A 17,787-nucleotide genomic window follows, 5' to 3' on the forward strand; every position below is an offset into this window, starting at 1 on the left:
GGGGAGGGGGTGGGGGAGGGATGGATTGGGAGTTTGAGATTAGCAAATGCAAATTTACATATAGAATGGATAAACAAGTTCCTACTGTACAAGGCAGAGATTCAACATCCTGTGATAAACCATATTGGAAAAGAATATGAGAAAGAATATTTTTAAAAAATAAATTAAAAAAACAATAATAGTTTAAAAAAAAAAGCATTAAGAAGAGAATTTCTGCATTCTCCATCCAGTGGTCTACCCACCTAACTGTATCTTTGCCTATGCACTCTGCCTTCCTTGATGTTCTTCCAGATGAACTACATACATGCTTCCATCTAAGCTCAGCAGCCACAGCTGTGAAGGAGTTCTTAGCACGGCTCTCACACTGAAGGACAGTGCTCTGGCAACTGCCTGCTATGCCTCTTGGAATTAATCAACATTCCATGGACCATCTGAATATAATCAACTTTCGATTTCCTCTTTGCAGACTACACACTTGATGTGTTCCTTCTCTTCATTCAGACTGTCTCCTATCCCAGAGTCTCCACTTCCCTCTGCACTGCCAATTGAAGCAGTTTTAGTGTTTTTTTTGATCAGGGGCAAAGTGTACCTGTAGATATATAACCTTCCAGCTGCAGGCTGCACCAAGTACCCACCCCAAATGGGTGTATGAAGCAGTAGAGCAGAAAAAGATTCTGACTGGGATTATAACTTAACCAATTTATGAATCAGAAGACATAATGATTCTCTAACCTCCAAAATTCTGTGCCCTCCCCACTTCCAAGGAGCCCAGGAACTTCCATGATTATTCTGCTTTAGCTGACAGCCCTGACTTGATACATGGCTTGTTGTTTGCCCTTGGATGAATTTCTGGTCAGGTCAGTGCTAACTCTGTGACAGCTGAGTAGACTCTGGTCATTTTCCAAATAAATCAAGAAGCATTACAGCAATGAAGAGAGACAAAAATTGGAAAGGAAAAAATTAACAGAAAAAAATATATAAATTTAGTGATCTCTTCCTCTTGCAGGAACTTGCCCATCTAGCTGCTTCTCTCAGTTTTACATACACTTATGCAGTCTTGGCAGAAAGCAAAGGCCTTTGCTTTTGAAAAGAAAAAGGAGTAGCTTGCAGCATAATGACTGAGTCAGGTCTCACAGGATAAAAAGCTCCTAACTCTGAAGTTCCCGTCATGGCGCTGTGGAGATGAATCCGACTAGGAACCATGAGATTGCAGTTTCGATCCCTGGCATCTCTCAGTAGGTTAAGGATCCAGCGTTGCCGTGAGCTGTGGTGTAGGTCGCAGACATGGCTCAGATCTGGTGTTGCTGTGGCTCTGGCGTAGGCCGGCAGCAATAGCTCTGATTAGATCCCTAACCTGGAAACATCCACGTGCCACTGGTGCAGCCCTAAAAGGACAAGAGACAAAAGACAAAAAAAAAAAAAAGAAGAAGAAGCTCCAGAGCAGGACAATGATTCTACACAAATTACCTTTCCTTCCACCAAGAATACAGGCCTACTCCACCTGATCCACAAAGGATGGGCTCTGCCCTGTGATGGATGGTTCTGGCAAAAGAAACAAGAATGGCCCACTTACTATCAAACCAACCATACAAGCTGGTGGGCAAGGCCAGAGCCCAGTTTTGGAATACAATTGAAACATTTAGCAGAAGGCCTTTAAAATCCTTTCCCAAGTAACCCATCTTCTCCTTAGAGTTCATAAGCCACCTGTGTCACATCTAGTCTTTTACTTTTTTCTCATAAATAATACTTTCTAAACTTATCCCTATTTCTTTCGTTTCTTTTACTGCTCCATTTCCCTTAATACTTTCCCTTAAGCATAAAATGAGAACTCTAAAAGAAAATGTACTAAGCTTGCCTATTTTAAACATAGGTGTTCTTTTATTCTCCTAAGTCAGTAATGTGAGAGTGGGGAAAAAATAAAGAGTGGACGGTCACACAAGTGAGGGCCAGTGCTCAGATGTGAACTTGGAACTCTCATTAGAAAGTCAAAAACAAAGGGGAGTTCCCATTGTGGCGCAGGGGTTAATGAACCCGACTTATATCCAGGAGGACTTGGGTTTGATACCTGGCCTCTCTCAGTGGGTTAAGGATCTGGCAGTGCTGTGAGCTGTGGTATAGGTCACAGATGCAGCCTAGATCCTGCATTGCTGTGGCTCTGGTGTAGGCCAGCTGCTATAGCTCCCATTCAACCCCTGGCCTGGGAACCTCCACATGCCACAAGTATGGCCCTAAAAAGATTTTTAAAAATAAGATTTAAAAAAACCTCAAAAACAAAGGTGTAGTTACCAAAGAGGAAAGGTGGCAGGCTGGATTAGGGGTTTGGCACTGGCATGTGCACACTGTGGTATATGGAATGGATGGTCAGCAGGGACCTGCTGTATAGCACAAGAACTCTACTCAGTGTTCTGTAATCACCTATATGGGAAAAGAATCTGAAAAAGCATGAATATGTGTATGTGTATAACTGAATCACTTTGCTGTACAGCAGAAACTGATGCAACACTGTAAATCAACTACAATAAAAATTTAAAAAATGAAAAACAAAAAAGTCCTTCTTTCCATCAGACCATGCTATTGATAGCACAGGTTATGGAGGAAAGATAGGATATATTATAATGTGTGTGGCCAAGACCTCTAAGAGATAGCATAGAATTTTTTTTGTCATATAGTAGAGGTTCACATTAAAAAAAAAAAAAGACACAACACATTATTAAATGATTTGCAGATTCAATAGGCTTCACCAAACATATTACCGCAATCCTTAAGTCCTTGTTTCACATCCCTGGCAAGTATGGACTGGTACCATACAGATTAGCTCACATAGTTTAGCTGCTCCTAACCAAGGTCTAGTTTCCTTGGGCTTCAGCCTTCAAATGTCAGCCACATCCTGTAGGAAAAGTGAGGGGTAAGCAAGAACTAAGCACCTCTAAGAAGGCAGGAGAATGCTGGGTGTGGCTTTGACATTTATAAGCAACGAGGTCCTGATGTATAGCGCAGAGAACTATATATACAGTTTCTTGGGATAGACCATGATGGAAGATAATATGAGAAAAAGAATATGTATGTATATATGTGTGTTTGTGTCTGTGTGTGTGTGTGTGTGTAAATGAGACTGGGTCACTTTACTGTACTGTAGAAATTGGCACAACATTGTAAATCAATTACACTTTAATAAAAATAATAAAAAGAATTAGAAAGAGCTCTGTTTGGAAGACTTTTATGAAGATATCAAAAGATATCTATAACAACAGCTAAAATCTAAAATTTCCACAAAAAAATTAAGTAGATTAATATAATGTCCTCACGAGTTAAAGGATTCTCTGGATTTCAGACAGGAAGAAGATTTTAGATTTATTTCATTATTAGTTGAAAAGTACCAGATGTTTTATTTTTCTTGTCTGTTGTCTTGATGGGGTAACTTCTTTGGAGCTTTCCTTTAGTGGAATGATTCAGCTATTAGTCTGTTCTTTCTTCAGATCTCAAATATTTTAGTTATAAAACAGTATTTTTAGCATTACTGACTCACAGTTACACGTAACATGATTACAGATCATATGCAGTACATTCATCCCAGCTCTTATGCTTTAGTTCCAATGGTTAGACTGTACGGTCTCTGAAGTGTTAAAAGTTCAAGTTCAATTCCATGCAGCAAGGACACTCCTCACACTGGACCAGGAGTCCCTGTGAGGCAGATTCTTGTCCTTCGCTTCATTGAAACAACCAGAGCCACCATAACTTACCTCAAACTCAATTTTAAATTCATTGGGTGAGAAGCCCTAAGGGAAGGCATTTATTTCAGAGAGAAGCTCCAAATGCACAAGCCTTCTTGTCCTGAATCCAGTGATAACCATGAGCGATAAAGAGATCACTTATTGCCTATATCTTTCAATTTACTTTCCAAATTCAGCATTTGAACTTTCAAAAGATGTTGCTTATCCAATTCAGATAGCTAAATTATGTGCCAAAAGGAAGTCTTAACTTTTCCTAACAGAACACATTTGTCCCTCGTATGTGATTAATGAGTCAGTGCATCAAATTTGACGAATGTGTTTGCTCTAAGTAGGGAATGAGCCATTAGGCATTACACATCCTGAACTTTGGGGAGAGAAGGAAAATAGCTTTTACTTATCTGCTCTTTTATCAGTGAATATGAATCAAAGTTGAGGAATAAACTTTCTAGATTGCTTAATACCTCCCAGATATCGTCAAGGCCTTGACAAGGTAAGTGAAAAGATTTCCATGAGCAAGAAGCAACGGAGAAGGACTTCTGGGGAGTGAACACTTGGCAATTCTAGGAAACTTTCCTTTATTCCAACATTCTTCCTCTTCCTTTGCCTTGCCCTAATCTCTATGTTTTTAAATCCACCAAATATATCTTTCTACTAATAGCTGGTAAACGGGGTTGGGGGATAAGTATAAACTGCATAGCCACAGAGACCTCACATCTTCCTTCCTCTTGGCTCAATTTGCACAGTCATGAAATGTTACTCAAGTCTTGAGGACCTGGACACAGTCATTTCTATTTTGGTGCAACGGGCATGACCCATCCCTACAGATAGAAGGGAATCACCCTTTTTGTGTAAATGTTTGCTTTGTTGGAGATTCCTAAACAGAAATTAATAGTATACAGGAGGACTATTAAATCAGCCATGATAAACAATTCCTAGGCAATGTTTAGACTGGCTCCAAGTCATCCCAAGAATTGTGCACAAGGATAGAACCATGCATTTGGAAAATTTTTTTTTACTAGGACTGCCTATAAAACAAAAGGCAGAGTGGCGATCTGTCAATTAGCTAATCATTCTAATTGATTGTTCTATCAGTGTAGGTAGATAACAGATGAATGACTAAACAAGGGCAAATCTCCATTTTATGTGGTGTAGACAGAGTTAATGCATCATGAATGTTTGACAGTCTTTACTGGCAGTTACAGAACACACTTGGAACTCCTCTAGATATGCTCTTTGATCTCTTCTTTGAAGTCAAATGCCAATATTCTCAATTCCTGTGACATCAACTATCACAACCCCCAGGCTATAAAAGAGCTGAAACTAATCAGGTAGAACCAGCACCAAAAGAAGTTTCAACACAACATAGTCCTGTGGTCAGGAAAACTTTGTCTAGGTGTTCAGGATCTCAGTACGTGGCAGATATATCCTTTTAAAATACATTCATTCACACACACACACCCCTACACACCACCCACACACACAAAGACCATAGAAAGAGAAAAGCAAAGAAGCAAAAAGACTTTTATTTTCCGTGGTCAAAATCAGGATTAAGGCATTATTTAGAGTATTCTCAATAAAAAAAACTGAGTATTATATTTCCTTATGTGAATCAACAAAAGGCTGCAAACTTACCTTGAGCATCCTTAGAGGCTGTCACTTTTGCCATAGTGCTGACCCAGAAACTTAAAGGATATACAGTAACAAAGAGGCCAATTCCTTAGAACAAAATAGCCTATTTTGAATAACATCTTAAAACTGACTTTGAACCAAAAGAAAAAGATCACTTTTTTTAGGGGGAGGGGTAGATTTTACTCTATTTCTTTTGTCTGATCCATACGTGCTGTTAAATATTTACCAGAAATCTGACAGGTATTTCTTAACATTTGTTAATCACAGATAATGTCATTCCATCAACAACTCAATAAACTTCTTTTAAGGCTGAATAAGGTGAGTCTCACTACCTTAACACTGCTAAGCCATCTTTGTAGAACAAATATTTGCTTTCAGTTTCCTATGCCAAGTTGTATGTGATTCTGTAGTCTAAATCTCCTTTTGTAAATGAAGTGTGCCCTCCAGAAGAGGAGAGAACAGAGTCCTTCCTTCTCTCTGCAGATCCTTAAATAAAGGGTTTCATGTCTCCAGAATAATAGACATAAGGCACTTCTGACAAGGGCCCCGGCAGGAGTGTCTTTGAGAAATGTTTTCCTTTTTTTTTTTTTTTTTTTTTTTGCCTTTTTAGGGCCAACCTACAGGATATGGAAGTTCCCAGGCTATGGGTCAAATCAGAGCTATAGCTGCCAGTCTAGACCACAGCCACAGCAACTCAGGCTCCTTAACCCACTGAGGAAGACCAGGGATTGAACCCAAGTCCTTGTGGATACCAGCCAATTTCATTACTGCTGAGCCACAAAAGGAATTCTGAGAAATATTTCAAAAGACAGTTCAAGCCTCTCTCAGATTTTCTCACATCCTCCAGCCTGGAGTAGGCTATGTTGTTGTATACCTACCAGGGCACCAAAAGGCTGACGGTCATATTTTCCATTCTCCTAATTATTGTTGCTTCTTTGTAACAATTTACATAGAAGTCCAGCCTAATTTATTTCCCAGAACCTGCATTTTGTCTTTCCTGACTTTCATGATTACTCTCACCCTGAATCCACTGGGACAGCACTCTGAACATAGGTCGCCCTGAGATGGCTATTAACACTGCCTGCACACAAGCACATCACTGAGTGTGACTAGGGTAGGTCTTCCTTGCATGCAAGGTAGAAAACTGCCTTCATGGAGTGAATTCTCTGATATTACATTTCTATAAAGAGCATCAGCCACCTAACCAGTAAGTTTCATAGTAAAGTACACAGTAAGCATAACTCTATTATTATTACTATTATCAGAAGTCTACTTCTACAGACTATTCTATTCAGAAATGAAAAAAATGACAGTCTCACTTATGCATAAATGACTGGCATCAGTTTCTTCCTGGAAATATATTTTGATAGAGGGAAAAAGAAGGAAAAGAGAAGATAAATTACATTTATTGAATAACTCCCATTTGAATAATTGAACTTGTTCTAGTGCTTTACATAAGTTTTCTCACTTTATTTCCTGCAGCCATGGTAAGCCATAGGTAATGTTATACTCATTTTAGAGAAGAATGAAAGTCTCAGAGGAGTTAAGCAAAGCCCCCTGCCTGGTAGATGATCAGTTTGGGATTCAAATAAGTCATTCTAGAAAAGTAAGATGCTCTAGGCAGGGGGGTTGAGCATGATGTACAATTTTTTAAAGCACATACACACATACAAAATCTCAAAGATTTTATACCCCGAACATTAGGATTGCCAGAACTACTATCATGGCTGTGTAACTTGTGAGAACTTGGGCAAGTTGCTGACCCCTGAGACTCTGTTTCCACATCTCTAAAGTGGAGATCAGAACCCCTTTCAGACGTGTGCTTTAGCAAGCAGCCCGGGTCATCATATTTCAAAATTAAATGTCTAAATCATTTCAAAATAAATGCCGTCAATCACTTTCTGATTGATATGTCTCTAGAATGAACACTGTATGTAACTTATATATGAAAATATCTTGTAAATGTAATAGTATTATTTATTTTGCCTATGTGACAAAAATGGCATCCAGACAATTGGCTGGAAAGTGGGAAAATACTATCACCAAATATCTGTTCTAACTCTATACCCCAAATTGAAAAAACAGTGGTTTTGGTATGATTTTTTTTAATTTATTTATTTTGTTTAATAAATAAGTACAGGGCTAGGGGTTTGACGACCTAGCCCTATACTTATAACCTCATACTTCAACACTTCCAAGAAGGTGGTCTCGGTAACAAAGACCTCTAGATTATTGAATATTTACTATCTTGTGTTGCTGAGAAAATTATGTCATTCATTGTGAGGCTGAAGGAAGATTTTAATTTGTATCTTCTGTCTCCATTGTGCTATCAAAGCTCCTGAAACAAAGTGGATGTTTACTATACATTTGTTAAATTTATTTTCAAATGTTTACTTCAATATCCTGATGATTAAATGATGTAATAGACATAACACAAAGTTTGGTATCTGCTTACTGTCAAAGACTCTACAATCAAGCAAGAGCACCAGCATTTCCTGTGCAACTACTATAAACATTAAATTTAGGAATATCTCGCTTTCATAAAAGTTATGATCATTTATAATTACACATTTTGAGGGGTCGGTTACATTTTTTTCCTATTCTGGATCTGTAATCAAATCTTCACCAAATTAATTGAGTTTTCCTCCACAAAAGAAAAAGAGGTAGAGTTAATAAATACAGATATTTTGCAGAGGTAGTTTGGCATTTGTAGAATAAAGTTCTTTGTCTTGTTTTGTTTTGTTCTTTGCCTTTTTAGGGCTGCACCTGTGGCATATGGAAGTTCCCAGGCTAGGTGTCAAATCAGAGCTACAGCTGCCAGCCTATACCACAGCCACAGCAATGCCAAATCCGAGGTGCATTTGTGACCTACACTACAGTTCATGGCAACACCAGATCCTTAACCCACTAAGCGAGGTCAGAGATCAAACCTGCAACCTCATGGATACTAGTCAGGTTCATTATCACTGAGCCATGATGGGAACTCCAGAATAAAGAATTTTAGAGTACAAAGTAAGTTTCTTTTAGTGAATACATGGACTGCTTTGTTATCTACAAGAGCATTGCTAAGTTAGAGTAATGAAGGATGAAAATATGTTTTATGTGACAGACACTATTGATTGCTACCTAAGATTTACTCTCCCCCCCAACACCTGATACTTTATTCCTTAGGATAGTAATGTGCCAAGACTCAGGTGATATATTATGTTTGCACCAAGTCATGAAAGTCAATCACAAATTGGTTCAAACATTCCTTGGTTTCTGAGCCTCCCTTGCAGCTAAGTATAGCCACATGATCCAGTCCTGGCCATGAAATATTCAGGGAAGTCTGCTGGTAGAAACTCAGCATCTTTGTGTACCTGCTAAAAGGGAACAGACACAAAAGCGATGGCCCCTTTCTTCAGCTTTCTCATTTGCATAAGGCATTCCATAGTTGACTGAAGCTTCTGGTGACCATAAGGTAGCAATCCTAAAGAGAAAAGACAATAAAATAAGAACAATGGAGCCAAAAGATAAAAAGATCCTGGATCATTGATGGAGTCACCAAGGAGCTGAATCAGGGCCAACAAATAATTACTTCAGATTTTTTTTATTATATGACAAAAATTCATTCCTGAGAAGAAAACTGTAATTTCCATATGTGAGGTTATGAAGAATATCTTTTCCCTATAAAATTCTTAAGATGGTAACACTGCATCTATGAATGAGAAACAATCTTTCATAACAAAAAAACAATCCTTTAAAAAAAGCCATTTCAAACCCAGCTTCATGGTTGCCCTCATTTTCCTGCCAAATTCCTGACATTAAAAACTATTTCTACTACCTCAAACCACTGCAATCCTCATGTCCATATAAACAGTTTCCCCTCTCCATCTCCGTCTTTCCATCCCTCTCTCCCTTTCCCTTCCTCTCCCTCAGATATATATGTATATATTTTACATAAAATACATACACGACTTCACTAAATAACTTGCTTTCCTCTGAAACATAATTTTGAGTGTTTGAAAAAGTGATTAATATGAGCAACAGGGTTTCTCGGTGCGCAGGAGATGCTTCTAACATACTTTAATTCCCATGACTATCCCAATGACATTGCATTTTTTTAAAAGAATAAACTGACCACTTTTACTAATTGTGTCCAAATTAAGGACTTAAAGGCAATCTTGGTTTCAAATGAACCAAAACAGGGATACCCACAGAAATAGCAGAGTTGAGAATAAAGATCTCTTGACTAGAGCTTTTCACCCATATGACTCATCAAACACCACAATTAGAATAAATGTGCCTGTAAAACCCAAAAGCTATTCTAATTCTCACTCTTTATACAGACCTGGAAAACTACTTCAATTCTAAATGCCTTAGTTACTAAATTTACATAAAAGCAATTTCTTCCTGTTTATCTTATAAGATGCTGAGGAAATTACCAACACATTTTAAAGTACTGGTCATATCAATGTTTTTAAAATATCTGTTTCCATTTCAAACACTCCAGAGATACCCAGTTACCAATTTGGATAGAACAGGTAACCCTCTTGCTACATAAACTGACAGTATCAGTCACAGAACTAGTTTATTTGGGGAAACATAACAGGTTTAACCTGATGACAGTTATTAGCATAAATGGCTTTTTAAAAAATATCAGCAATCATTCAACCATGTGACAGTCTGAGAAATACAAACAGAGCAAAGAGTAAAACTATAAATTTCCTTAAGATAGGAAGTTCTCGTCATGGCTCAGTGGTTAACAAATCCGACCAGGAACCATGAGGTTGCAGGTTCGATCCCTGGCCTTGCTCAATGGGTTAAGGATTCGGTGTTTCTGTGAGCTGTGGTGTATGTTGCAGACGCGACTCGGATCCTGTGTTGCTGTGGCTCTGGCGTAGGCAGGTAGCTGCAGCTCTGATTCGACCCCTAGCCTGGGAACCTCCATATGCTGCGGGAGTGGCCCAAGAAATGGCAAAAAGACAAAAAAAAAAAAAAAAAAATCTTAAAGATCTAGAAAACTATGCTATGGTTTCAATATGTCTGTAATACTGTAATACTATTCAAAAGAGAGCAGTCAGAATCTCAGTCTAATGGGTCCACTCTGTTCCTAAACCTTAAAATGCCACAATAAGACTATGGCATATAACAGTTCATTCATTTATATATTGCATTTGCAGCAAATCCTTTATAGAATCAATCAGTAACCTATTAACCAATTAATAGGAAAAATAGAAAAACCAAATAGATAACTTATAAAAGCAACTGTCTAGCGTGTCCTATGTTGAGAAAGGAGTAGGAGTAGGAGATAATCAGTATTATTCAACTTACTTTATCATTAAATGTCACAAAAAGGTAAAAAGGAGAGGTGGTTTTTTTTTTTTTTTTTTTTTGTCTTTTTGCTGTTTCTTGGGCTGCTTCCGCGCCATATGGAGGTTCCCAGGCTAGGGGTCCAATCGGAGCTGTAGCCACCAGCCTATGCCAGAGCCACAGCATGTGGGATCCGAGCCGCGTCTGCAACCTACACCACAGTTCACGGCAACGCCGGATCGTTAACCCGAGCAAGGGCAGGGATCGAACCTGCAACCTCATGGTTCCTAGTCGGATTTGTTAACCACTGCGCCACGACGGGAACTCCAAGGAGAGTTTTTCAATTGAAAAAAATTTTCTCACAACGTTTTCTCATAAAATGTCAGAGTTACTACAATTGCAATATAGTCTCATGTAACTTCCCTATGCATTAAATAGAAAAGTAAAAGGAAATTAAGATGAAACGAATTATTTGATAAAATTTTTTTAATTATTGATGAAAGAAAACCACAAATCAATAATCTCAATGGTCAAAAGCTGAAGAAAAACAGAGAAAACTACACAAAGTCACATCATAATCAAATCCCCCAAAATCAATAATTTTTAAATACTTTAACCAGGAGGGAAAAAACACATTACATATTAAGGAACAAAAATAACAATGACATGAAATTTTAGTCAGAAACACTGTAAACCAGAAGAAAATGAAAAGCATAAAAATAAACATAACCTAGATTTCTACACTCAACAAAAATATTTTCAAAAAATAAAGGTGCAATAAAGGCTTTTGCAGATATATAAAACCAGAGGTAATCAATTGCCAGCAGGCATGAACTGAAACAAAAGAGAAATTAGAAATAATCTTGGGGGAGTTCCCGTCGTGGCACAGTGGTTAACGAATCCGACTAGGAACCAAGAGGTTGAGGGTTTGATCCCTAGCCTTGCTCAGTGGGTTAACGATCCGGCGTTGCCGTGAGCTGTGGTGTAGGTTGCAGACGCGGCTCGGATCCCACATGCTGTGGCTCTGGCATAAGCCGACAGCTATAGCTCCAATTAGACCCCTAGCCTGGGAACCTCCATATGCCGCAGGAGCGGCCCTAGAAAAGGCAAAAAGACCGGAAAAAAAAGAAAAAGAAAAAGGAAGGAAGCAAGAAAGAAAGAAAAGAAAAAGAAATAGTCTTGGGGAAGAAGGAAAATGATTTCAGAGAAAAAATTTTTTAAACACTTAAGAATGAAGAACACTAGAAATAATCAGAGACAGAGGAAAGGAGGGAAGGAATGAGGGAGAGAAGAAGAGAGAGAAGGAAAACAAATTACCAAACCAGAAGTGAGTGCGGATATCACTACATAACTTATAGATATTAAAACGATAACTGGGAAAAATGATGAACAACTCTTTGCCAATAATTTTGACAACTTTGATGAAATGGTTAAATTCCTTGAAAAGCATGATCTACCACAGCTCACCAGAAAGAAAAAGATAATAGCCCTACATTTATTAAAGAAAATTAATTTACAGTTTCAAAATTTCCTGCAAAAGAAAATTCCGGACCCATGTAGCTTCACTGTGAATTCTCACACTTAGGAAATAATGCCATGTATACACAAACTCTTCTAGAAAATAAAGGTGGGGGGGAATGAAATTCCCTACTCATTCTGAGGATGTCACTACCCTAACACCAAAACCAGATAAAGATATCCAATTTTTTAAAAATGAAAAACTGAGTTCCCACTGTGGTGCACCAGGTGGATCCACCATTGTCTCTGAGGAGGCACAGGTTAAATTCCCAGCCAGTCACCAGGGATTAAAGATTAAGCATTGCCACAGCTGTGGCATGGGTTGCAACCGCAGCTTGGATTCAATCCCTGGCCAGAGAAATCCCATATGCTGTGCATACAGCTGAAAAAGAAAACAAAACCAAAAAAAAGACCAATATTTCTCATAAACATACCACAAAATTCTTTGAAAAATTTTTAACAAATTTAATCCAGTTACATATGCTAAGAATAAAACACCAGAGCCATATTGGTTTTACTCCAGAAACCAACCAAACACAAACCTGCTTTAACATTCAAAAGTCAGTGTAATTCATCAATTCAAGAGCCTATAAAAGGAAAGATCAAAGTTCCCCAAGTAACTTAGCAGAAACAAATCTAACTAGCAACCATGAGGAACAACTAATTACCCCTACGTAAAAATAATAATAAAACTCATCCTATGCATAAAAATTAACTCAAAATGACTCATGAGTCTAAATGTAAAACCTAAAGTTATAGAGCTTTTACAACAAAACAGAGGAAAAAATTCTTCTGCCCTTGAGTTGGGCAAAATTTGTTATAGGGTACAAGAGTCAAGAATTATACTTTAAAAAAATGAATTAGATTTTGTCAAAATTTAAGGGGCTTTTTTTTTTTTTTTTTTGTCTTTTTAGGGCTATACTCACAGCATATGGAGGTTCCCAGGGTAAGGGTCAAATCAGAGCTGTGGGTGCTGGCCAACACTACAGCCACAGCAACTCGGGATCCAAGCCGCATCTGCGACCTACACCTCAGGTCACAGCAACACTGGATCCTTAACCCACTGACCAAAGCCAGGAATTAAACCTGCATCCTCATGGATGCTAGTCAGATTCATTTCTGCTGAGCCATGACAGGAACAATTAATGTTATACAGCAAAGTGATCCAGTCATACATAAATACAAAATTAAATTAAAAGCCACTTATATAAAGAAAATGACAAAGCAAGCCGTGGAGTGAGAAAAAATTTTGAAGACACCTATTTGTCAAGAGCTATGAAAGGTCTGAGATTTTATACTGTTAGCACTGTTGGACTGTCACAGTTTCATGGATTCCATTAAAAGATGTGACTTCTGGGTCACAGATGAAGGGACTTCAGTACTCCCAGCAGGGCAGGCCCTGCCAGGGTGATGCAAAGCAAGGCCCCTAATGGATGCTGCACACATAGTAGATCTGCATCACAACTCAGTAACACCAAGCTTAGGAATGCACATTTTTTAAAGAGCTGCAAGCAAACCTGGGAGATATAAATTTCATTGTCCTAGACAGCAAACAAAATTTTCCTTTCCCAAAGGGAGACATTATCTGAATTGTCTAAGGATTTTTGTCTATACAAAACACCTTTGAAAAGATAGTCTGGCAAAAGTATATTATCACTTATTTGTAGGATCTAAAAAAAAAAAAAGATACAAATGAATTTATTTACAAAACTGAAATATACTCACAGACATAGAAAACAAACTTATGGTTACCGAAAGGGATAGTGGACAGGAGTTGGGGGGAGGAAAGATAAATTAGGAGTTTGGGATTAAGATATACACAATACTATATATAAATTTAGATAAAACAACAAGGACCTACTTTACAGCACAAGAAATTATACTCAATATCTTGTAATAACTTATAATGGAAAAGAATCTGAAAAAGTATGTCCACATATATGTATAACTGAATCATTTTATACTTGAAACTAACATAACATTGTAAATTAACTATACCCCAATTTTTAAAATGTAATAAAAAAATGATAGTCTGAAATAATAGCTGTTAGTATCTCTACTCACAAAATCTGCAGAAACATGAAAGATCCATAGAGAATTACCTCCCAACAATATCCAACAAAGAACAGTGTCCAGGGAGTTCTCTTGTGGCTCAGCAGGTTAAGGGTTCAGTGTTATCACTGCAGTGGTTCAGGTCACTGCTGTGGCACAGGTTAGATCCCTGGTTCAGGAACTTCCTCATGCTGAGGTTATGGCCAAAAAAAAAAAAAAAAAAAAAAGAACAGTATACCAAATGTACAAAGACCTCTCAAACTTCAATAGTAAGACAAACAATCCACAGTTTTAATGAAATAGTTTCACTTTACCCAAAAGAGAGGGATGAGAAAAGCATGTGAAAAAAATTCAGCATTATTAGTCATTAGAGAAATGTACATTAAAACTATAATGCAATACCCCACCCACCCTCAACAATAGCTAAAATTTTTAAATTCCAAGTCCTGGTGAGAAAGTGGAGAAAATGGAAATCTCAAACACTCTGGGGAGCAATGCAAAATGATATTGCCACTTTGGAAAACAATTTGGCATTTTCTTATAAAATCTAACATACTTGTACCATTTAAACCAGAAATTCCACACTTAGGTATTTACCCAAGATAAATGAAAGCATACATCCACACAAAGTGTATATGATAATGTTTATAGCAGCTTTATCGACAGTAGCCAAAACTGGATCATTGAGCATTAATTTTCCATGAGCCTTCTGCATTTCTGTGTGTCTGGCAAATAGATGTAATAACTACCTTTATTTACAACTATCTTTTCAAGGACCCACATAGATCAAAGAGCCTTGGAAAATATAGTCTCTCCCTCTACGGAAAAGGCAGGTTTATTTTGCTGTACAGTATAATAAAAACAAAGCTTCCTGGGTCAAAGATCAGGAAGGTTTACTGTCCATTATAAAAGATTCAAGTTCCCTAAGCTCAGTATTCCACTCCTATAAAACAACCATCACCTAAAGTTCATGTCAATACATGGGAATGGATGGCTCAGGAAACCGGCACAAATGCTGAGACCCTGGCTGTGCTATTGCAATTGTAATAAATGGTCCTTGGTCTGTAACCCAGAAATCTCATATCTTCTGCCAAAATCCATGAAACAGACAGACTAAGTGATGATCTTGTAGCTAGGGTAAACCATCCATAATTCACATTAGAATCAACCCAGACATCTATCAAATATCTACCAAAATGTGGTATATCCATGAACAGATACTTACTCAAAATAAATACAATGAACCACTCATATATGCACCAATGTGGATGAATCTTAAAAGCATCCACGCTAAGTGAAAGAAACCAAACTCAAAGGACTGCATACTATACAATTCCATTGAGGTAAAATTTACACAAGGCAAAACTACAGTGATAAAAACCAGGTGAATGGTTGCCAGGAGAATTGATTGCAAAGAAGTACGGAGAGTTCTAAGGGTGATAGAAATATTGCATATCACAAATCATGGTAGTATTTAGGTGACTATACTGTCAAAACTCAAAGTGTACCCTTAGGTTGGTGGATATAATTGTATATCAGTTGTACCTCAATAACACAAAATGATTTAACATTCAGCAAACACTTAATGGGTACCTATTCTTTTTCAAGCACCTTTCAAAGAGAAGAAGATGCAACACTGAGCAAGCAGAGGAAGCACTTGCTCTCATGGAATTCATGTCCTAGATGAGGAGTGGGAGAGGACGAATTATAAACAGATGCTCAAAATAAGCAGGAAAATTTCAGGGAATGATAAGTGCCTTAATGAAAAATAAAGCAGGAGTTCCTGTTGTAGCTCAGTGGGATAAGAATCCAACTAGCATCCATGAGGATGTGGGTTCAATCCCTGGCCTCACTCAGTAAGTTAAAGATCCAGAATTGCCATGAGCCGTGTTATAAGTTGCAGATACAGCTCAGATCTGCTGAGCTGTGGCGTAGGCTGGCAGCTGCAGCTCCAATATGCCTCCTGGCCTGTGAACTTCCATATGCCACTAAAAAGACAGACAGACAGAGAAAGAAGAAAAGAAAATGATGTGTTCTAATAGGGAGAGTGACTTTGGGAAGAACTTCCAGTCAGGTGGCCAAAAACATGCTCTGATTTAAATTAACTCCCAAGACAACAATAATAGCAGTTGTCTACAGAGTGGGAGAGGGGCCAAAATGAGACTGGGAGATTAGGGATAAGCGAGGGTTGGTGGGAAAATATGCTTACATTTTATTGTATATCATAGTATTTGAATATTTTGCCATGTGTCTGGATATAATTTTCTCTCAAAAAGACAAATTCTTAAATATATGTTAACATATTCATTCGGGCAAGTGTATCAGAATCCAAAGGGCTTGTCAATCTATTTATTTCAGGGTTCTAGAGTCATCTTCAAAATGATGACTCTTGGAGGAAAAAAAAAAAAATTATGTCTTGCTCCTGTACAGATAAATGATTCTTTAGAGCCAGAAATTGGATCTTCACACCTAAGTTTGGAGCTACTATTTGGGGAATCAATGTTAAAAAATAATCTTCCCATGGAAATTACTCCTTGCTTCCACATGGATCTATAAGTAACTATAACAGCAGAAAAATAAGCTTTTTTCAGAAACTCAAAAATTTCTTTGCTGTCTACATTTACCTTCACTTATGATAGAAGTCTACTGGGTTTTTTTAAGTTCATCCTGGTACCTAAAAAAACAAAAATAACTTTTTATGTATAATTTTAACTGCCATCTCTTTGGTATTCTAGAAAAATTGTAGTAAAAAACCAATGTAATATAATTTTTAATTCAGATATATAAAAACAATATGAAAAGAAATGTGTTACGACTTCTTGCCCCAGGCACAAATACAACTCATAAGAAAATGAGAAAATAGATATAAAAAAGTAAATAAATTATTATTAATTACATAATTATTACATTATTAATTTTTTCTTCATCAGTGGCCAATTCTCTAATTTCATGGTACAGCCTTTTTTTTTTTAAAGTTTAGTGAAGGATAGTTGATTTACAAAGTTGTGATAACTGGTGAAATGTTTCTGACACAAGAACAACCCTTCTTGAATCACAAGTCATTATTATTTAATAATTACAACACTTTTAATAAATCAAAATTCTGGTAATGTTATTAACATCACTGCTGATGATATATTGTCATATTTCATTTCAAAGCTATTTTTGATGACAAATTGATGCCTTTTTCAATTTGGGCTGCTGTGACAAATTACCATAGACTGGGTGGCTTGTATTTCCCACAGTTCTAGAAGCTGAAAAGGCACTAGGACGATTGGTTCTGGGGAGGCCCCTCTTCCAGGTCTCAGGACAGTGACTTCTCACTGTATCTTCACTTGGCAGAAAGGACTAGGGAGCTCCCTGAGGTCTCTTTGCAAAGGCACTAATTCCATTCGTGAGGTTCCACCCTCACAACCTACTCACCTCCCAAGGGCCCTAAGTCCTAATACCATCACACTGGAGGTTAGAATTTTAACACCTGAATTCAAGGGAGACACAGTCAATCTATTGCAATTGCATATAAATAAAAAGAAGCAAAAAAAAAAAAAAAAAAAAAAAAAAAACC

The 17,787-nt window shown here is 37.5% G+C and overlaps 1 long non-coding RNA gene across 4 annotated transcripts in view; it reads right to left on the bottom strand.

The window, feature by feature from the left end:
* LOC110255481 overlaps window positions 1–17,787 on the bottom strand; it is a 324,773-nt gene that overhangs the window by 224,085 nt on the left and 82,901 nt on the right. For 2 of the 4 annotated variants that reach the window (XR_002335847.1, XR_002335846.1), the window contains exons 1-2: window positions 14,273–14,377; window positions 8,720–8,829 (exon numbers count right to left, since the gene is read on the bottom strand). This is a non-coding gene — a long non-coding RNA (uncharacterized LOC110255481). Of the gene's footprint in view, window positions 1–8,719; window positions 8,830–14,272; window positions 14,378–17,787 lie in introns of those variants that run through there. The other 2 variants (XR_002335849.1, XR_002335848.1) reach the window with 1 other exon arrangement.

Source organism: Sus scrofa, chromosome 9 (genome assembly GCF_000003025.6).
Source record: "Sus scrofa isolate TJ Tabasco breed Duroc chromosome 9, Sscrofa11.1, whole genome shotgun sequence".
NCBI classification, from domain to species: Eukaryota; Metazoa; Chordata; class Mammalia; order Artiodactyla; family Suidae; genus Sus; species Sus scrofa.